The 22,492-nt window shown below is 37.7% G+C and overlaps 1 protein-coding gene and 1 long non-coding RNA gene across 2 annotated transcripts in view; one reads left to right on the top strand and one right to left on the bottom strand.

The window, feature by feature from the left end:
• Positions 1 to 4,599, top strand: part of LOC111561759 — a 167,129-nt gene extending 162,530 nt beyond the window's left edge. The window contains exon 11 of the long non-coding RNA XR_006584427.1: positions 4,039 to 4,599. This is a non-coding gene — a long non-coding RNA (uncharacterized LOC111561759). The remainder of the gene's footprint in view (positions 1 to 4,038) is intronic.
• ADGRL2 (adhesion G protein-coupled receptor L2) overlaps positions 1 to 22,492 on the bottom strand; it is a 623,946-nt gene that overhangs the window by 452,335 nt on the left and 149,119 nt on the right. The window lies entirely within an intron of this gene.

The raw sequence follows: 22,492 nt of genomic DNA, 5'->3' as shown, positions 1-22,492 counted from the left end.
GAATTCTAAGGTCTTTTTTTTCCTCAACAGCTTGAATTCCTGTATTCTGATTAAGATAGATGAAGTATTTGCATTCTATCCATATTCATAATCCTCTTTCAGAGTCAACCTAAAATACCACATTTGTTGCCCAGGCAGACACAGGCAATGTGTTCTGATTGCTCTGTAGCTTTTTGTTTAGATGGATAAGGACCTATCCCTTTTCAAATTCAACAGAAGAGGTGGTCACTAGGTGAATTCAGGCTGTTAAGAAACCAGCACAATCACTGTTTCTTTTGTGTGTGACAGAAACTGTAATTAATGATTTCCCCCCTTTTTTGCTAAAGAAAAAAAAAAGAGAGATGTGCAGTCGACAGACATTTTATTAATAGTTTCTGCCAACTTGCCATGCATAAAAGGTTTTATTGGTTGCAATGCCAGTGTAAGAAAAGTTCTTTTTGATGAAACGTTCAAGATGGTTGTTTTATGGATGAAAAATGAAGGCAATCTGTCTACTGCCAGTGAAATTTGGGTCTCAATAATAAAATTAAAACTATTGTGACATTTCCTATTGTGTTATTTAACCATCTGCCTCCTACTGGTCCAATCAATGATAACATTACCTGGGTCCTCTCTTTTTAACAAGAAGACCTGCCAATATTGTGTCTCATGGTTAATTTACGAGGAGATTTATTATTGATTAAGGTGTTTATATATTTGGTGACTGCTGTTCTTCCTATAAAGGGGAAATACTTTAGTCTCATGGTTGAGGGTTAAATATTCAACCTCGACAAAATGGATGTTTGTGTCCCTTCAGGAACTAGAAGTGTAGGAACCATACAAGAGGGCAACAAGAGATGTATGCCGATGACAAACTCTCATCAGGTGTGTAATATATGACTCTAAGTCATTATTTTCTCGTTCAGCATTTAATTTAAAACACATCTTCCAAAATGTTTTCTCAGTATTGACACATTAAATTCATAGCTACCTGTATTGGAATTTTTCCCCTTTTGAAATTGTTTCGTGCAAGTTTTTATTTAGAGTAGTCGGGTTGTTTCAGTGATTTCTGCTCATCAATCAAGAGGGGGAAAAACACATTTTACCACATGGTTTCACGATAAAGCAATGAAGGTGCCCCACTGTGACTTATTTAATCTTCCGTTACAGTGGGGTGAGAAGAAAAGGGATATTCAATATTTTAATAAGTCTTTGGACTTTGTTGCAGCCCAAGTGGAATTTGATCAAGAAATGTGAAGGATAAGATACTAAAGCATTCTAATCATTGACCACTTGCAAATATACTTGCTTTATTTTGCTTATAACAACCATCATTATTAATTTCAACAACACTCAGTGTTTGCCCATATCTTTTACAAACTTTAATTTTTAAAAGTCTTAAATAGCTCACATTTTAGAAGAAGGCAAGCAGCTGGAAATGTGCTCTTTGCACATTGATCTTCAAGCAGTCATTCCTTTTCTCTGGGAATTTTTATGTAAGCTGCCTTATTGGGAATATGCTAATGACATCCGCCATGATTACTGATTTTCTTTGAATCGTTATTCCTCTGTGGGCAAAGCAATCAGAAAGGGAGAACAGGAGATTTCCTTCTTGCTTGTGTGCCTTCTTCAACCATCTGCTCTATCCTGATTCATTTGAATACGATCTGCAGTTTTTAGATCCTTTGCTCCAACATTTCTGAGGCATTTGAAAGCTTAAAAGGAGTTAATAGTTATCTTTCTATGTCACAAATGTGGTTCTCTGTTGTGTTCTAAGTGCCAACATGCCTACCCAGGGTTGACATGGGCAGACTAATTTTGTTAAGTAAAAAATGGTAGTGTAGATTAGCAGTTTCGTTATATGGAATGTGTAGTTCTGAACACTTTTGCTATTGATGGCCTTGAGCACAGGCATTGAAAAAAAAAAAAAGGTAACTAATGTATTAAAACAAAGTATTCCAGGAACAGAATTGTTAATTCTAACTCTCAAGATGAAGAAAAACTAAAACTGGAGAACTAGAGAGAGAGAGAAGAGGGAGAGGAAATTTGTAAAAGAGAAGTTGTGATGTACACTTTTTAGAGTAACGTTTGTAAATATTCAGATAAGAATTCTGGATTAAGGATGAAAACTTCTGGGTGCCAGCCCGTACCCCACCACCAAAGTGTGATTTACTCTCTCTTAGGAAAGTTACTTAATTTCTCTGAGCTTCTGTTTCCTCTGCGGTGACAAGAAATGAATGTCATGTTCCTCTGCGGTGACATGAAATAAATGTCATAGGTGATATTTAAGGTTTTCTCCACCAGGAAAATTGTGTGACCATATTATTTATTCCCATGAAACACATTGCAGATGATGGGGAAGTTACTTTATGGATTTGGTTTGCGCATGGGCATTTGATCTTGCCCAGGGAAAAGCCATTTCAAAAGTAAATCATCCACCTTTAGAAGAGGGGCTCAGAGCCTCCAGATTACACTTTTAAAAACGATGAGTGGGGCGCCTGGGTGGCTCAGTCGGTTAATCGGCCAACTTCGGCTCAGGTCATGATCTCGCGGTCCGTGAGTTTGAGCCCCGCATCGGGCTCTGTGCTGACAGCTCGGAGCCTGGAGCCTGTTTCGGATTCCGTATCTCCCTCTCGCTGACCCTCCCCTGTTCATGCTCTGTCTCTCTCTGTCTCAAAAATAAATAAAAAACGCTAAAAAAAATAAAAAACGATGAGTATACACAAAATTTTAAAAATGGGACACCACATCTTGCTTCAGTTTACATGGAATGGATAAACTGCTAAGGATGTTGCTGATTGATAGAAGCAAGTCTTCCACATCAGTGAGTGAAAATCAGCAAGATTCTGACACCCTAGCAAAACAGAGCTAACTTAATATGCAGAACTGCCATTTAGGCAAGAGAGTTTGCAAAACTTGATGCTATTGGGTCAGGGAACATTGTCAAAACACGAAGGAGACGTGAGTTGGGGAATGTTGACACTCCCTTTCGCTATTCAGCTCATTTAAAAGCGAAGAGAGCTATTAATGTAAAATTGCTTCAGAAAGTGCCTCCATCTTGTCCTTCGCACCCAGTAATTCCTCCTATTTTCTTCACATCAAGAACCGGATTGAGAACAACCCAGCTGCCACCATCTTTTACACAATTGTGAGGCTTTTGAACAAGTACATAGCATCTACCGACCCTAACTTCTGATGAGGCTGCTGGCTTGTGCTGTGAAAGACCACTGACCACTCCCTCCACCTTATAAATGTAATTCTTCTGATGTTCTGTGTCTTCTCTGGCAACCATTAGGGATTTGTGTTCTGATTTCCGTGGGATACTGCTGGCTTATTACAAACTGAGTGGCAAAGCCAAGACTTAAATGGAAATTACTTCACTGCTGTGTTTCAGCTGACCAGAGACAAACTCACGCCCAAAATAACTTCCACTCCCTTCCTTCCACATATCCCAACAAAGGGAAGAAACACACAGCCACTGTCTTCTTTTTTGATGTATTATACAAATAGAACACTTTTGAGAAACAGGCCTAAAAATAGCAGAGAACAAGCGTATCTTAATATTTCATGAGATAAAATTTCAAAAGGCCTGAAATTACAGATAGGCAGGTAGCCAGTGATATATGGAGAGAAGTATTTATTGCAACCATCGGCCTACGTTTGATAGACAGCAAATACTCTTTCACTAGAAGTTTAGCCAGTGGTTTAGTAATACACTGTCCTGTGTTGTGACATCCAGGGAAACCTGATACTTCATCTGCTTGGCTATCGCATTTATTTTTTTTTTAGGATTTTGTTTGTTTGCTTGCTCCTGAAATATAGTTCGCAGATCTCCTTGAGGTTCAATGGCTTTGCCTCTTGTAATGGTTAGAGGAGCATATAACAATTAGATGTGGGTGTTTCTCACTAGTATTAGTGTCATATATATGTGTGTGTGTGTATACACAGACACACACACACACACACACACACACACATATATATATATATATAGTTTAAAAAGAATTTTTATTTTTTTGCAGGCTGTATCACTTACATATATTTTCTGTTTCTTTCTAGATTAAAAAATATGCATTACATGCTCGATGTCCAAAGAGATCATAATCCAAGTAAGTCATTTCGTACTACTCGCACACATACTCTTTGGTGCCCCCAGCCCCACAAATGACCTTCCTGTTCTGTTTCTGGATGGGGAAGAAATCCAGAAAGGAAGTGTGCTCACCGGCTCCCGCATCAGCAAATTTCGGATCTACGTGCACTCAGACATCAGAGCAGTATCTGGATGGCAACATTAAATGCCTTGCTGTTTAAAACGTCTCTGTGAACTCAGATTATTGAACATTATATCCAATTTTGAGGACGATTTTGTTCACATGAGATCAGTTTTTCCAAGTTTAGAAATGCAGCATTCTTAGTTTAAATATTGCACGGTGATGATTTTCAATGATTAGAAACACATTCATACTATAGCACGTCTGGGCCCAAGAATCCCTCATTTATAGCCCATTTTTCTCTAGCAACAATCTAAGTATTTCTAGGTTGTATTATATTTCTCATTCTCATGCGCTCTCGGTCAATAGACTGTCATTATCAGAATAAAGTTCTTTACATTTAACTGAATTTTGAACTTATGAAACATACACAAATCTACTTGAAAATTGATATGAAAAAAGTGAATGGAATTTAAAGTGTTCTTCACTTCTTTGGTCATTTTACAGAGACATTTATGTAAAAATGCCTTTTATGTGTGTTCCACATTTACCTTTCTCTTTTCTTTTCTCTTTCTTTCTTTCTTTTTTTAATTAGTGCAAACCACCTGTGCAAAGTCATGGGAGTTTTCAACCTATTAGATAAATATAATCAAAATATTAGATTAGAAAAAAGATGAAAGGAGTATCACTGGAGATTGGCAGTTTTTTTTCCCCCTGGAAACAAACAAAACACACGTACTCTTTACTGAACTATTGCACTGCATTGAATAAAGATATTACCATGTGTAGCTAAAACAACAACAACAACAACAACAAAACCCCAGCAGTTTCTAAGTATTTGTGTGGAAACATACTTTAGACTGAGATTTGTGTACATTTTTCTGTATCTCCTCCTCAGCCTGTCCATTCTTCCAGTAAATGTGTATTTGGATAACCTCTGCCTCAAACTCTGGAACATAACTGAATGCTCGTGGGAGTTAGCAATGTTATTGAGTATACAACTTTAGTTCCTTTGTACTTCAGCAACATTCCCCATTTTAGTTTTTTATGTTTTTTAAAAATTTATTTTGAGAGAGAGAGAGAGACAGAGTATGGAGGAGGGAGAGAGAGAATCCTAAGCACTGTCAGCATAGAGCCTGCTGGGGGGGCTTGATCTCAGGAACTGTGAGATCATGACCTGAGCGAAAATCAAGAGTCAGAAGCTTAACTGACAGAGCCACCCAGGCGCCCGTCCCCATTTTCAAATATATCTTTAAATGGACTTTTACTGCTAGAACTTCAGTGTGATTAGACCCTTTTCTTTTCTTGACTTTAAACTGATACAACCTTTAGCCTGCCTGTTCCTTCTATCTGGTAGCCTTATCACTTCCTGCCTCCTTTGTAAAGTCTTAAGACATTTTCAAACAGGTGTGCATTTTGGTGCAGTTACTGTTCCCCTGTTGAATCAATAATCACAAACTAGAATTAGAAATTAAATGAGAATTAGAAATGGAATTAGAAATTCCTCAGTCATAAATCTGCCAAATGTGAGGTAGATTTTCCAACTCATATATGCAGAGCATGAGAAATACACTTTCATGTGTTCTCCAAATGAACAAAAGGCATGAAGGAAGGTTTCTTTAACTCTGGAAGCGAGAGATGAGTTCAGAGTTATACACGCCACTCGGGGAGGAAAAAAAAAGAAATAAGGATATATAACATGACATCCATTTTAAAGAATTTGCATCTATCAGCACTGTATTGAAATTTTGTCAATTTATAGTAGATATTCTGCATTGACCTATACATAAAGGGATTTAGCTTTTAAATTTCAGAACATGTATGTTTTTTTCATCCAAATAGTTAATGCTTAACACAAAGATATTCATGTTTTATGATTCTCTTTTGGAATAATACCTTCAAAAGCAATTTATGGACCATACAAAAAAAAATGAGTTCTTTTCAACCAATGAGCAATGTGCTAGGAGTTGAAATAGAATGATGGCAATAGCTTGATTCCTGACCTTGAGAAGCTTGTGGTCTAGTGGGAAGATCAGCCTTATAAACAGATGATGTCACTAAAGTGCGGTGAAGGCCAAGGGAGTGCACACATGGGTTTTGATCACATGTGGACTGTTTGGTTTGTTTACTCATCTGAGTCACTGAACAAGGCTACAAATAACTCATGCCTGTTTTCAAAACCAAACTCCTCTCAGAAATTACAATTTCCTGTTGAGGGTGTTCAAAGGAAAGATTTAGGCACGTTTTCATGAGAAAGCTAGCTCAGTGGCTTAAATATAGAAGGTATTAGAAAACTACTGATGCTGTACTGCACACAAAGCACGAGGAGGGGTGTTGTAGGGAGGGCAGAGGCGCTGGCTCAGTAGACGTCTAATCTCACGTGGAGGTTAACTCTGAGTCTTTACTTTTACGTGCCGATGGTCTTTGATCTTCAGTCGCTCACTTGATTCATCATTTATACATGATTCATTGATAGGTGAATCAGGCTGGACTGCTAATCAATGTTTCCTTGAGTGGATCTGATTCTCTCTTTCCCAAATGTTTGTTTATTCTTCATGGAGGCAGGGGCAGTGTTCCTCAGCAACCTTCTAATGCGGAAAGGTCACAAGACTCTTTGGTACGTGTTGATACCTGTGTGTACTCTGTAGCAATGTCATCTAAAAACTTATCATTTCCCTAGGGGACTTGTGTTCATTGATCTTGAGGCATCCTAGAAACTTATTTTTAAAATTAAAACATTGCATTTAAAGCAAGGCACAGACATAGCATTTAGACCATATCAAGGAACATTTCAATGTTTTCATTCTGCTTTGATATCAAATACACTTCAAAGTATACCATTTTAATAGGTGACAGAAAACTTTTATCATAAACACATTTCTAAAATCACTTAAAATCTTAGAACAGGAGCAACATGGAGACTCCAGGCTTTTTATTTGGGTTAATTATGACTTTTCACACAACCGTTTCTTGTAGACCTTTATCTTTTTCCTCTAAATTCTTCTGATATTGAAAATCCCCTAATGATTTTGATTTTTCCCCCGGTTTCTAATTACTGTACGCCACAAAGGTAGGTAACCTTATTTTCGCTCTTCAAGTATATTTTCCCTCATTTCAATTCCTTGCTTTTCTTCCTTAGACTCAAGTTCCCAGTCTAAGCTGAACTAATACTGTTTTATAGAGAGACATTTGAATATTATAGTTTGTCATATCATTCAAGGCATATTGTATATTTAGTGTTCTGTGAGGCTTTTTGTTTTCTTTCTGAATTTGTCGTCTAAATCTGGTTTCTGGCATAATTTCTTTAAAAAAATTTTTTTTATGTTTATTTATTTTTAAGAGAGAGACGGAGAGACAGAGGGTTAGCAGGGGAGGGACAGAGGGAGAGAGAGAGACACAGAATCCAAAGCAGGCTCCAGGCTCCGAGCTGTCAGCACAGAGCCCGACGCGGGGCTCGAACTCACAGACTGTGAGATCATGACCTGAGCTGAAGTCGGACACTCAGCCGACTGAGCCACCCAGGCACCCCTGGCATTATTCTAAAGTAAAACAAAACTGGATTTTTCAGGCATTTTCTGGGTATAATCTGTTATATACTTATACTAACTTTACTCAGATTTCTGTTATGGAAAGGGTATCTGAGATAAGCAAGCTTTCTAGTTTTAAAGAAGAACAAATAAATGATATTTGGGCATTTCACAGTTTCTTCCTTTGTGTAGTACATGGAAAGATGGAAATATCATTGTAACAGAATACATTTTCTAAGGTGGCTATTTTTCTTTTCCTTTTAAAGAGGCTTTGTGCCAAATCATCCTGTTTGTGAAGTAAAGAAAGAAAATGCTACCTACACTGTGGACAAGATAACCTACTGTACAGAGTTCATAATGGAAATAAAACTGAACCACATCATTGTTTAAGGAAGAAAACTAAAAGTGGCTCTTCCTGCTACTGGTTTTATCCAGCAGTAAAGAGAAATCCCTGCACGTGTTGTTTACACAGTATGAAATCCTTATAAAGTCATAGTGGAACAAGTCTGCTATCTGACCCAGCCTTTAGGGCTCCTTAAACACCTGTGGATTTATGGAGTTCAGATGTCTACAAGGGCATGTATGGAAGTTCATTCAGAAACCTGGAGCCCAAATAAAATGATCTGTTGACGTGGGCAAGCTGTTTTGCTCCTCTGTGGTCCAATCAGTCTTTTGAACTAGAAAAGAGATTAAGATTTAAGCAAGTGCTATTTAAAAAAAAAAAAAAAAAAAGAAAGAAAGAAAGAAAGAAAAGAAAGAGAGAAAGAAAAAAAAAGAATGCTCTCTAAATAATTAGGTTTCACAAGGCTAACAAGGAAATGCAGGTGTATTTTTTGAATTTTGTTATGTGACTTAGATCAATTAGTCTTCAAATTTATATTTTCAACGTTTTTTTTTTTTATTTTTTATTATTGGGACAGAGAGAGACAGAGCATGAACGGGGGAGGGGCAGAGAGAGAGGGAGACACAGAATCGGAAACAGGCTCCAGGCTCCGAGCCATCAGCCCAGAGCCTAACGCGGGGCTCGAACTCCAGGACCGCGAGATCGTGACCTGGCTGAAGTCGGACGCTTAACCGACTGCGCCACCCAGGCGCCCCCAAATTTATTTTTAAATTTAAATTTATAACAGCCAGATCATCAGGGGATTTATTCCCCTACATTATGCGTGTATAAGTAGCCCCTGGCAGGTATACAAAAACATCTGGTATGGGGAACTGGCCCTTTCATAGTGAAGACCCACACAATTTAAAACATGAAAACCTATACCCTTTAGAAACTTATACTCCTTAAAAATGATCAAATATAGCCACAACGTTGTCTTAATTAACTCCATCACAATTGCTTTCTTTGGGGGATTTGATTTAGTCTTTTGAAAATCAGAGACACCACGATTTAGAAAACTTCAGTCTTATTCTAAAGAGTTTCAAATGAACTTATCTTATAATTGTTAAACATGTGTCTCCATTTCCATATGTCTTTTAAACGTTTTATGAAAGGAAATATGCTTGAAAATACCTTGTTTAAACTCAAACTTCAAGTTACATCCAATGTAAAAAATAACCTGGTCAACATCTCGCGTATTTTTGCACTCTAATCATCCTGTGATTGAGAGTATGTGTGTGGAAATGTGGGTAAGACTTCACCATGCTTGGCTTCTTGATTCCATTTATACATTGCTAAAACTTATTTTTTTCTTCTGGAAAAGAATATATATTCCTATGCAGGTTTGGGTTTTATTTAGGGTTATCACTAAAAGAATGTACTATCCTTAAATCGAAATAGTTAACATATCAGGTAACAGTTGGCATATATATATATATATATATATATATATATTTCTGCTCTTTCCCCACTTTTAAATTTACCCCAGGAATATTCTGTTATTTGTCAATATACTTCAATGTTTCTAAATGCACAAAGGTGCTTGAGCATTTCTTTTGGCTGCTTTTTACTCTTCCTGACTGATTCATTTATTCTATCATGTTAAGATGTAACAACCATGATTTAAAAAAAAATGAGTTAAAGAAGATTGAATATGAAAGGCACTGATTACTCCTAATTTGAACTTAAAAGTCTGGGGGCACCTGGGTGGCTCAGTCAGTTAAGCGTCCGACTTCAACTCAGGTCACGATCTCGCGGTCCCAGACTTTGAGCCCCGCGTCGGGCTCTGGGCTGATGGCTCAGAGCCTGGAGCCTGCTTCCGATTCTGTGTCTCCCTCTCTCTCTGCCCCTCCCCCATTCATGCTCTGTCTCTCTCTGTCTCAAAAATAAATAAACGTTAAAAAAAATTTTTTTTTTTAAAAGTCTAAAGGATGTTCCACAGGAGAACAGAAAGTTGACATAGTTTTAGGAGTAACTCTATACCATTCCCATTAGATTTGTGTTCAGGTTTCTTAAAACACCTGATGGAGGGGCGTCTGGGTGTCTCATTCAGGTAAGCCTCTGCTTGAGCTCAGGTCATGATCTCATGGTTCCATTCGTGAATTACGGTCCCACATCTGGCTCTCTGCAGTCAGCACAGAGCCTGCTTTGGATCCTCTGTTCTCCTCTCTCTCTGCCCCTCTTGCTTGCTCTCTCTCATTTTCTCTCTCTCTCAAAATACATAAATTTAAGCATTAAACACACACACACACACACACACACACACACACACACACAACTGACGAGAGTTGTTTTATTGGTGAGTCCAGGTCCTGGGGACAGTCTGTTCCTCCTTGTGGTGTCACACGATAGTCAACTTTCTATAGTAAGTTTGGAGACAAGCCAAATAGGAATAACCCACAAACTTAGGTAAATTCAAACATAGATAGAAATAAATAGAAATAGAAATAGAAATAGAAATAGAAATAGAAATAGAAACAGAAATAGAAATATATATATACATATATATATATATAATGATTAAGTTAGATAAAAAGAGAGTGGTATATAATAAGTCTCCATGTGCTTAATATAAAAGACAAGTTTGTGTATGATGTAGGTGGTAGGTATAAGGCTTAAAATGATAATTAATAAGAAGGAATTACTTATATCACATCTAGAAAGAAAACACTAGCTAATATCTGCTGTGCTCATAAATATGAAGCAAAGATGTATTCATGCTATGATATATTTTAACAGTTTTATAATTGCTATTATTCTACTAGCATAAAGCACTGACAGTGATAGAAACATGAGTTTAGGGGCGCCTGGGTGGCTCAGTCGATTGAGTGTCCGACTTCAGCTCAGGTCATGATCTCACTGTCCGTGAGTTCGAGCCCCACGTCAGGTTCTGTGCTGACAGCTCAGAGCCTGCAGCCTGCTTTGCATTCTGTGTCTTGCTCTCTCTCTGCCCCTAACCCACTCATGCTCTGTCTCTCTTTGTCTAAAAAAAAAAAATAATAAATATATAAAAATAAAAAAATAAAAAAAAGAAACATGAGTTTAAAGGAGCAGAAACTAATATAACATTGCATGTTAACTATACTTCAATAATAAATTTGTTGAAAAGTAAAGGGAAAATACTCAGTGAATTCTTACAGTGCGAAGTGGAGATTTCTGGCTAATTCAGGCACTTTGGGTTCATCTTCAGAATCAAGCACACCAAACAAGGTATAAATAGCTATTTGCCTCATTTCTTTCTAAAAATTACTATGTGCAAGTTCAAAACAAGAAAAAAAAAAGATAGTGATTATGTATTTTTGAATTATTTTTTTCTGTCTAATAAACATGTATTACTTGGGTAGTGAAAGAAGAATATACATTTTTAAGGACATACTGCAACAAATCCTCCATTAGCATTTTTCCAAGGGAAGACAAGGCAGAAACATGCAATGCTTTATTCAAACTTTTTGTTTGTTTAGCGCAAGCCGTGTTCTGTTCTTTATGTCAGAAATAACCAGTACCTGTTTCTACCAAAGCCCAAATAATTAATGCACTCATAGCACTGCTAAAATATCAAACAGCTTGATATTTTTAAATAATACAAGCAGTATGTTGGTTGGATTTTTTTTTTTCCCAAAGCAACATGTAACCTTGTGCGGATACAGTCTTTGCAGGCCAAAGGAGGGATTAGCAAGGACTGTTAGGAGGCAAAGAACTGCAGAAAACAGAAGTGTGGACACTGTGTGTCTGGAAGCATCACGGGACACATCGATGTGGGAGGGTCCTAAAAATGTGCTGATAATTGGCTTGGAAAGATGGGAAGTGGATATGGGTGAGACGGAAGGAAGAAACAGGGAAGGACTAAATATCTAAGGTGGAGGGTGGAGTTAAGGAGGAGGAGAACAAGAATCTACATAGGCGTAACTATGAAGTATTTGGATGCAATCTGCCTTTTTCAAAGTGTTTTCTGACCCTCTGAAAACCAGTCCATACTGTAAATGGGGCCAAAAGTGGGTTAGGGAACACTGTAACCTCATTTCACCTTATTTAGCTATGTGCCAGAGATCTCAGCAGGCAGTTCAATTAACTCCCACTAGTTAAATGAGAAGAAAATGAGGTTACCCAGATTAACAAAACACAACTGTTGGTCCTCCTCCAACTCAGGGGGAGGAAGGCTCCAGGCTGACGGAGTTGGTGCAGCCCCAGGCAATTGCCCATTTGCCCAGGGACTTCTGAGCTAAGAGCCGCGGCACACCCTGCCACCTCAACCAATGACAGTAGAAACAACGTCAAAGGGAAGACTAGAGTATTAAAGATGATGTTGAGGGGCTTCTGGGTGGCTCAGTTGGTTAGGCGTCCAATTTCAGTTCAGGTAATGATCTCATGGATCATGGGTTCAAGCCCCCATCGGGCTCTGGGCTGACAGCTCAGAGCCTGGAGCCTGCTACAGATTCTGCCCCTCATCCCCTCCCCCTCACATTGTGTGTGTGTCTCTCTGTCTCAAACATAAACATTACAAAAAATAAAGGTGATATTGAATATTGTGTTCTTCCAATTTCTTTCTCTCTCTTTATGGAATGAATGCATAACCTTCATAGGGAAAATATTTCTCATGGAATAATCTCATGGGATTTTACATCTCACAGAGTTTGAATTGGAAAGTTTTGTTTTCTAAAACTTGACTTTTGTGAAATTATTTCCTTGCTGACAGTTTGTTGGGTTTCCTAGTTTAGAAGTCTCAGTTAGCTCCTTTATTATCTTAACAAATTATTTGCCAATATCTACGGTTATTTTTAACATGTTTAAAATAATTGTCACCAGACACTGATAGAAATAACTGGAAAATACTTAATGAACAAACATTTTTAGTGTTACCCAAAGTTCAAATTAAATGTCTTCAATTTGTATCTATTTTCAACTTTAATGAGTAGTTTTATTGACAATGACTGATTTTTAACAAGACAGGACCTAAATGCTGAAATACACAAAAGTTCTAATCTGGAAATACAGAAGTTCAGAGCATCTCCTCATTACTGTAATCTGTATGTTGACAAATAGTTACTCTTGGAAGTGATAGTTAATTTATTTTAAGGCAATATATTGCCCTGGTTGCATGTGAACATTATCAACAGACTGGTATAAATTTCTGCACTGGATGGCCTTGACTCTGTGCCTCAGTTTCCTCATCTGCAAAATTGGTTTAATAAAAACTATACATCAGATAATTTTATTGTGAAGATAAAATAATTTTATTAAAAAACCCTTAGTTGTTATGTAATAAGGGTTAGCTATTACTTCTAGCCTATCATTTTCATTATGAATTATGTAAAGTTTTAAAAACTGCATACTTCCTTTCCCCAATATGTTTACCTAGACCTTCTTCTCTTTAGAAAAATATTTCTCATCTGTTTTATACAGAGGTAGGGTAGTCTTACACTATATGTTGTAAAATAAAACATATTTGAAATAGTATTCTGCTTCAGGACGAATTGTCAAGTTCAACATCATATAGTTCTTAACTGAACAACTGAGACTATTTCAGCCTCACCTAGTAACATTAGGTCAGGCATCTAGATTTCCAGTATAAATGAGAAATGAAGTTAATGAGCAGTTACCAAGCTACATTATTTGCCCTCTTATGCGAGTGCGGTATGACTTTGTATGTTTTACAAATACTAAACTAGAGTTGGAGAAGTTCAATTACTAGGCCAAGGTGTCATGGTTGATAATGTCTGGGGCCCTTGCTAATGCCTAAGGGTTCCTAGTTGCTTTTGTTGGTGGTTTACTAGGCAAGAAATTCTGGATGAAGGTAAGTAGGTCAGTCTAGAGCCGCTTAGGGGGTTTCAGCCTCGTGTTGTAGAACAGGCACTGGGCTTGGGATCTGACTACTCTTTCCTCAGCTGGGTGACCCCAGCCCACAACTTAGCTTGTGTGAATTTCAGTTTCCTTACCTATAAAGTTTAGAATTGTCATGAGAACCAGATAAAGATAATGTCCAGAAAATACCATGCATACAATTTAAGGTATTATTAGGACACATAATGATAATTTTAAAAGGGTAATCTTGAAGTTGAGAGAATCAATAAAGATATCTGGTAGGTTGCCCAGAATATTATAGAAAAATGAAGTAATTTTAATTTGAGCTACTTGATTCCTAATCTCCCAATTTTAGTTACCAGATGCCTAAAGACCATATAAAGAAATTTATGAAGAAATCAAAGAAAAGACAAATACTTTCATCAACAATTCCAACCGTGGGGACCAAGGCCAAGAGATATACAAATTGGTTATAAAATAGATAAAGATGTTATTTATATAATAACTTTCAAGCACAATGCACATCCAGATAATTTATAAAGAAATGAGTTAAATACTGATAGTGGGTACTGGTTAGAAACACAGCAGACATGAAGTTCTTGCATGTTCATTGTGCAGCCTTAGATATGAGCACCTGTGTTATTGAAGAAGAACTGCAATAAAATGGAATGCATCTAGTAAGTCTCCCATTTTTGTCCCATTGAAACGAGGAAAAAACAACCTCAAATAAATGCATGCAGATGCCAGCATTTTTCTCATACCTTGCACTGATCAACAAGCACCACCAAAGATGCTAAAAGCAATCAGCACACACTTTAAACCACAGAGAAACAGTGATGCCCATGTAGAGACTTCCTTGAGGTGCGTATCATTAAGGAGAATCTGAACACTGCTACTATTAATAAGACTACAAATTGTAGTTGATCAAACCAGAAGGAGCCTTGAATGTATTTGCTGGGAATTGCTTAAGGCTTAAACACCAGGGACTTGAAACAAACTGTTCTTATCACCTTTTTCCAAACAGAGATTGAAATTTACAGTGAAAGTGCCAGCACCAGCTGCGCTTGAAGAAAGCACCACATGTCTCCAAAAGCCCCAAGAAAATGGAATGGAGCCCAGTTCAAGCTGGAGGTGTCATCTTGCTCTAGCCAGCTGGGTGACACCAAGCTGCAAGTGATGAGGTGCTAATTAAAGGGGATGAACAGTCTTATTGTAGGCACCTGCCAGTGGCCTCCGCAGAATCAGCTAGAGCCCTGGGCATATCGCCCAGCCTGCCTGGCCACAGGCTGGAATTCTGGCATTTCTTATCTAGTCCCTCACTTTTCTTATTTTCCCCACTGTGGTTTTAGTTGGACATGACGACTCCTCTTGCCCCTTGCCCCGATTTACCAGTTCTCCTGAGCAATAATTACCACATGATTCGAAGTGTTAAGCATAGACCCCTTCCAAAAGCAGAGATTAAAACAATAAAAACTAGATGAAAGTCTGTCTTAAACAACAAAAACAAACGAAAACCCAAACTATGTAAAATGCGGATGTACTGCACCTGTGGGGAAAGAAGCAAAAATCATACTCAGAGATACAAGAAATGTTCTCTTCAATTTCACATCACAGTGTCAGATTTATTACACTGACCCTTTTCACCCCTCTTCCTGTTGAAACCACACCACATGATGCTATACCGCTAGAACTACATTACAGGGATGGGTCATTTACAAATATTTGCAGCAGTCGTGGTAGCTGTTTTTCAAAGACAGAGAGCAGGACATGACCTAAAGCAGCTGAACCACTGAAATAAGAAAAGAACACACCTTTTTTTCCTATTTAAAATGGTAGCTTTACCTACGTTTTCACGACTTGAGACTGTTCAGTACACAGTCCGTTGGTAATCCAATAGGCAGTATATTTATTAAACGTTCTGTGTGTATCTGTTTAGTCTTTCATGTGATTAAGAAGCAGACTATTGAATTTATTACCCAAATGAGGCAGTTCCAGGGAATATTATTTTTTGTGAACTTTAGGAGTTTTTGTGATCTAAATTTCCTCTCTATCCAAAAGAGTTTTCTGCAACAGTCCTGCATCTAAAGCCATTAGTTTGCCTACAAATTAATAGCCTAGTGTTTTTTTTGGAACAAGAAACTTAACCTCTTAGTGCCTCCATTTCCTCATATGCAGAAAGGGCATCACAATCCATCTCATAGGGTTGTTGTGCCCATTATATGTCACACATAAACCTTAGTAAAATGTATGGTGGGTACAGAATATTGGTTCAAGAGCAGGTCACCAGGAATGGCTGACCAATCTAGAGAACAAAAGGAAAATCATGTCTGTGAACACAGAACATATATTTTATTTTGGAAAAATTGAAGTATGTGTAAGACAACCATGGTTATTTCTAGTGGGTAGCTGGAACCCAAAGTCAACATTTAGGTGGTCCGGGCTAGGCAGGTAGATTTGCGTATTGGTGACTAAAAAATATAGTTTAATTCATGGTTGTCATGAATGTTTCTGAGGTCAAACATTTGGAATGAGGACAGAATCTAGGAGAATACTTATAGTCAGAACAGGAGAGGCCAGATGAGGAGCTTGAGGAAGATATAGGATAACTACCAGAAAGTATATGGTCTCATACATTAAAGTAACATGATGTTACCTGAAAGAAAGTGTAATGAAAGATGTTGAATGATACACTGCAAACTGGACATTTAGCAATTCTTTGAGTAGGAACTTTGTAAGATTCCAGTGGAATTAAATGCAATCACTGTAAGGAATTAAGAAGCATAGAAGAAGAAAAATGGAAGGTAAATGGTCATACTATTCTTTCAGTAAATCTGTCTTGTGAGAGAAGAAGGAAGGATCTTGGCATGCATGACAAGAGGGAGCATAGGTGGAAGTTTTCACTTTGGAGAGGAGAAAAGCCATTGCTTCCATGGTAAATACAATTCATCTTTTCCTCCTCTTTTTGAGTGCTGGAAGAATATTTGCCTTATTCCTAGATTTCTAACACTTTTTGTACTCTCCATAATTCTTTTTTTTTAACTTAGAGTAGCCCACCAATCATCTATACAAGCTCTCTTAGTAGTTTAAGATATAATAATGAATGGGGTGCCTGGGTGCCTCAGTCAGTTGAGCGTCCAACTTCGGCTCAGGTCATGATCTCACGGTTTGTGAGTTCGAGCCTCGCGTCGGGCTCTGTGCTGACAACTCAGAGCCTGGAGCCTGCTTCGGATTCTGTGTCTCCTCCTCTCTCTGTCTTTCCCTCCCATGCTCATGCTCCCTCTCTATCTCTCAATAGTAAATAAACGTTAACAAATTAAAAAAAATAATAGTGGAGACCTCAAAGATGTAAGTGAATCTGAAATAGTCAAATGATCTTCTTCTCCTCCTTTCTTCTTCTCTTCCCTCTGCTCCCCTCTTCCCCCTCATCCTCCTTTTCCTCCTCTTTCTTCTCCTCCCCCCCCCCCCCCCGCTCCTTCTGGCTTATGTTCTTTCCAAACTATAGATTTGTTTTAAACTTAACTGCATAGGGGGAAGAGTTTTCTTTTCTCAGTGGAAAAAAATAAGTTTTGAGCTAGTTCTTCAGTGTTGACATAGCTAGGATTCTCTGACATTGGTGGTGAATCTGAGAACACACTGAGGGTTGATGGGGAGTGGGGGAGAGGGGAAAGTGGGTGATGGGCATGAGGAGGGCACCTGTTGGGATGAGTACTGGGTGTTATATGGAAACCAATTTGATAATAAATTATATATATATAATTATATATATATATAAATATAAATACTATACATATATAATTATATATATAATTATATATATGTGTGTATATATATGTGTGTATATATATATATATATATATATATATATATATATAAAATTAAACTATGTGGGTTCTGTGCGTATCCATGCACCATGATCACAGCACTCTTTCCTATATAGGTTGTAATAGTCTTAAAATTTTTCTAAACAATCTGCTTCAGGAAAGCCACTATTAATCCAGGTTGACAACAATCTGATACCCGTACATTTTGTTCCTCTTTTATCCATTTGAATCTACTTGCCCCAGTCTTCATCCCTTACTGCTTTCCTTGTCTTTTGCATTTCTCTGCCCATCTCTTCTCATAGAGTACCCTTTCTAGCATGACAGATTCTTGTTGTTTTTCTCCTTAAGAAAGATGAAATCATTTCCAAAATTATTACAGGTTGCAACATTCTTTTCCCATTCTTTTCCCATTCTTTTCCCATTCTTTTCCCAACATCATTTCCATGAAATGATGGAAATTAGAAACAATTGTTCATATTTTTATTTTAAGGAATAGAAAAATAGAGAGTCCTAATTCCCTTTCATAAAACATTCTAAAATATGCACAAATGCTTTAAAAATCTTTTGAGAAAGATCTCGTATAGAACTTAAAGGCGAGTAGTCACCTTTTAACAAAGATGTCAGGCAATGAAGAAAGAGAAAGAGGTGTCAGGACATGGACCAAAGTGACGGAAACCATGATGGTCCACCTGTGTTCAGGTGAGGGACCGATGGTGCATATAATCTTAGCTGATTTAGCTAGGTACACACACCCAGATAAAATAATCATCACCATCTTCTAACATACTTTGAAATAGAGAAGTCACGAATATGACATGAGTATATACTTTTATTATGTTTGTTTGTTTGTTTGTTTTGAGAGCAAAAGAGAGAGAGCAAGCAGAGGACGGGTGGCGGCGTGGGGGCGGGGGAGAATCTCAAGCAGACTCTGCACTGTCAGCACAGAGCCCAACTCGGGGCTCGATCTCACGAACCATGAGATCCTGACCTGAGCTGAGATCAAGAGTCGGACCCTCAACCGGCTGAGCCACTCAGGTGCCCAGACATGAGTATATTGTTATGGCCATGAGTGCATTTTTGAAAAATGTTCAGGCACAAACTTTTCTAAACTGGAAGTGTAACATTTTGTCACACCCTGTTTGACTTTGAGATACAAAAAGCGATGTCGATGAGCTCTAGGAAACTAAAGAGATAGAGCACTAAAGACTTAGAAACCTAAGAACCAAGCATGCTGACTCAGATTGCTTTTGGGCCCTCGGTCTTCGGTGCAGCAGTCTCATACCACCTACTAAGGTCTTTTGTCAGAGAAGGTTAGGAACTGTGCAGATGGGAGCGCATACCTTTGTCAAAGTTACAATCTTTCTCGTTGTTCCTTGAATCTACATAAAATAATGATGAAAAGTGTTCATCACATTCAAAACTCAATCTCAAACAAAATGACCAGTAATTGAAAAACAAAGGTAATTGGCCATGAATGATGGAAGAAATTTCACTAAGGATCTTACTGACTGAAAGAAGTTCAATAACTCTAAAACACTGGAAATCTTTTAAGCACCACAAACCTTAATATGAGACTGTTGGCAAGGAAAATTTAAAAGAGTTCTTGATAGTAGAGCATCATGCGGTGATTTGACTCTATAATTTCTAAGATGGACTGCATTTGCTGACCTGACCAGCAATCCCTCACCTTATCTACCAGCCACTTCATGTTCATTAAATGACTTAGGCATTGCTTTCCCTAACACAAGTGTCAAGTTTATTGAATGTGCTAGACCATAAAGGTACAAAAGGAAGCATTTTCTCTCCAGTTACTGCCTTTAGTCATATTATGTCAGATTCATATATTCATCCATTCGACCGATATTTATTGCATACCTACTATGTGCCAAGTACTATTTTACGCTACTTAGATTATGCAGGTGAAAATAAAACAGACAAAACAACTCTGCCTTCTTGGAGCTTAAATTCTAATGGGGGGAGACAGACAAGAAATGTAAAAGATCTTTTCCTCCCTCTGAACTCAGACATATTCCATAGATTTTTTTTTTTTTTTGGTCTTTTACATGTATTAGATGTGTCATTTTCAGCTATTAAAAAGTACAGTTGGATGCAAACCAAAATGTTCCTTTCTTTTTTTATGTTTTTTCAATGTTTATTTTTGAGACAGAGAGAGACAGAGCACGAGTGGGGGAGGGGCAGAGAGAGAGGGAGAGAGAATCCCAAGCAGGCTCCGCAGCATCAGCACAGTCCCCGACGTGGGGCTCAAACCTACCAACCTGAGATCATGATCTGAGCCCAAGTCAGAAGCTTAAGGGACTGAGTCACCCATACACCCCCACAGTGTTCCTTTCACATCCAACTCAAGTTCCTTTCTCTTCCCCAATTCAAGCCTGCGCATGTGAGGACCTCCACGAGAGACAGCAGAACTAATCTCTTCCTTCTACCTCCTTGCTATCCCTTCTCCCCCCACCACTAATTCTGCTTTTGACTTCCTCCAACTGTGAGAAGCCCAGGTGGTTTTTCTGAGAGCCCTCAAACCACCGTCAGCTCCATGTACCAGGGAGACAGTTGCCTAAGAGTTTCAGCAACCCTAGCATGAGGTGTTGGTCTCTATCTGAACAAAGGGTTCTTTTTTGAAACTCTTTGCTTGACTTGATGTCGGGAAAAAGCACATCCCTTGCTCGATGGAAGGAAGATGCCACAGTGCTATTCTTGACAGGCCTAAATTTCTCCTTTACAAACCATTTTTCACTTTCTAATTAGTCTTACAATATTAAGATGGAGATAATGATAGTGTAAGGGTCACAGGACCATTTTTGATCTCTGTTAGCAAGGCCCTCCTGGGTGGGGTAGTTCCCTGCTGTCCAGTGGAAATACAACGCAAGCCGCATACGTAATTTTAAATCTTCTGCTAGCCACATTTAAAAAGTCAAAAGAAGGAAGTGAAATTAATTTTACTAATACATTTTTTATTTATCCAAATGAATCCAAAATTTTATTTCAAGGCATACTCAATACAAAAATATTGATGAGATCGTTCATATTTTTTCCAGACCACATCTTTGAACATTGGTGTGCATTTAATACACGGCACATCTCAGCTCAACTAGGCATACTCCCAGTGCTCCATAGGCTCATGCACCTACTACCTACCGCATGAGCAACCAGGGGCTAGTCTCCCCTTGAAAGTGGGGTGACACTTTTTATTCTCACCTTTTGAACCACAGCTGAAAGTCTGGGGGCAATTAGACAGGTCAGTTCAACATTCCGAACCTACACAAATCTTTCTCGCCTACATGCCATTCCCTCTGTCACTCCCTCCACCTTCCACATCAACATTTCTTCCTCCTTTCCGTGTCTGATTTACTTACACCAACCCATCACATAACAGGCACTGGGGTCCTAATTGTAAAGAGAATTTTCATAAAATGTTTGGGAAATTAATGAGTGGATCTCAGATAGACCCTCTTGACCTCAGTTTCCTTCCTCCCTCTCCACTATTTTTTACCCTCTCTTTATCCCTAAAATATTTAGTATTAAATTATAATCTTATGTAAAATATTGCCAACCTGCAGTGTAGATGGGGAAAGGCAGGCAATGAAAAATAGAAACTTCCTGATATTGTCCTAAAATTTCAGTTTCTGTCTTAAAATGTTATTACAATACAGTTTTGTTTAGGGTTGGGGGTTAGCAATGTAGGATACTACCAGAACACATAACAAGAGATATTTTGATTAAAGATTAGACTAAAAATTTCTTTTAGAGTAGTAGATTTTCCAACTTTTCTTGGTAGCTTTTTTTTTTTTTTTTTTTGGCTAAAATGAACAGATAGGTTATATGACACATATTGAGAGAAAAAAACATATAAAAATGTTTTTTTTTACAAAAACTAGGCAAAAATACATTTAATAATTTTCCCAGATAAAGACAATATGGTTCCTTTTCTTCTCTGCTTGATTTTTTTTATATTTTGTTTTGAGGTCCTTTTCTATTTCACATATAAGTCATGACACTCTAATGTCAAAGGAAAGGAGATTTGAATTACATTTCTCTACATCAGTAAGAGGCTCCAAAAATAATAGTTATTTAGTATGTTCAGGGAAAAGTTATTGACTATAATTTGAGGGTTAAAGATTGAAGAGTAAATACTCAAGCCTTCCAAAGCTGAGTTTTGACAGGAATTTAAATTATCTTTAGCCAGATCATTAGTAAAATAGCCAATATCCTGAAGGAAATGAGTGTAAAAATACCTTAGATTATTTCCTCTCTCAGAATTACTATTGTACCTATGAAAAGTTAAGATGCTACCTTTAAAGTGAAATATAAAATGTAGGTCTTATCCACTTATGAATAATAAGGATCTCATTGTGTTTCTACAAGTAAAGTACCTGGAGAAAATCCAATTAGGGCAATTATATTCTGCCTATGTACATTTTTCTTAGCAATTTTAATTTGATTTGGGCTTAAAACTGTTTCTATTCAACAACTGTTTACAACTGGATGAGGTGAAGCGTTTCAGTTGTTAGTGGAGTCAATTCCATAAATATTATGGTGAAATGTTCTGAAACCCTTCAATATTACAATATCTTGCAAAAGGAATACATAATCATTAAATAGGATACTAATGAGTCTTTATTAAACTTCCCAGATAAACACTGTATTGACATCTAGTGGCTATAGAGGCTGATAACAGATATACTACACTGAAAGCACATGGAGTATTAATGTTTTCCATTTAAAATTTTTCTTATATGAAAAATGAGCAAAATATAC

The sequence above is a fragment of the Felis catus genome, chromosome C1 (assembly GCF_018350175.1).
Source record: "Felis catus isolate Fca126 chromosome C1, F.catus_Fca126_mat1.0, whole genome shotgun sequence".
Taxonomy (NCBI): domain Eukaryota; kingdom Metazoa; phylum Chordata; class Mammalia; order Carnivora; family Felidae; genus Felis; species Felis catus.
This window is presented reverse-complemented; position numbering and strand designations above follow the sequence as displayed.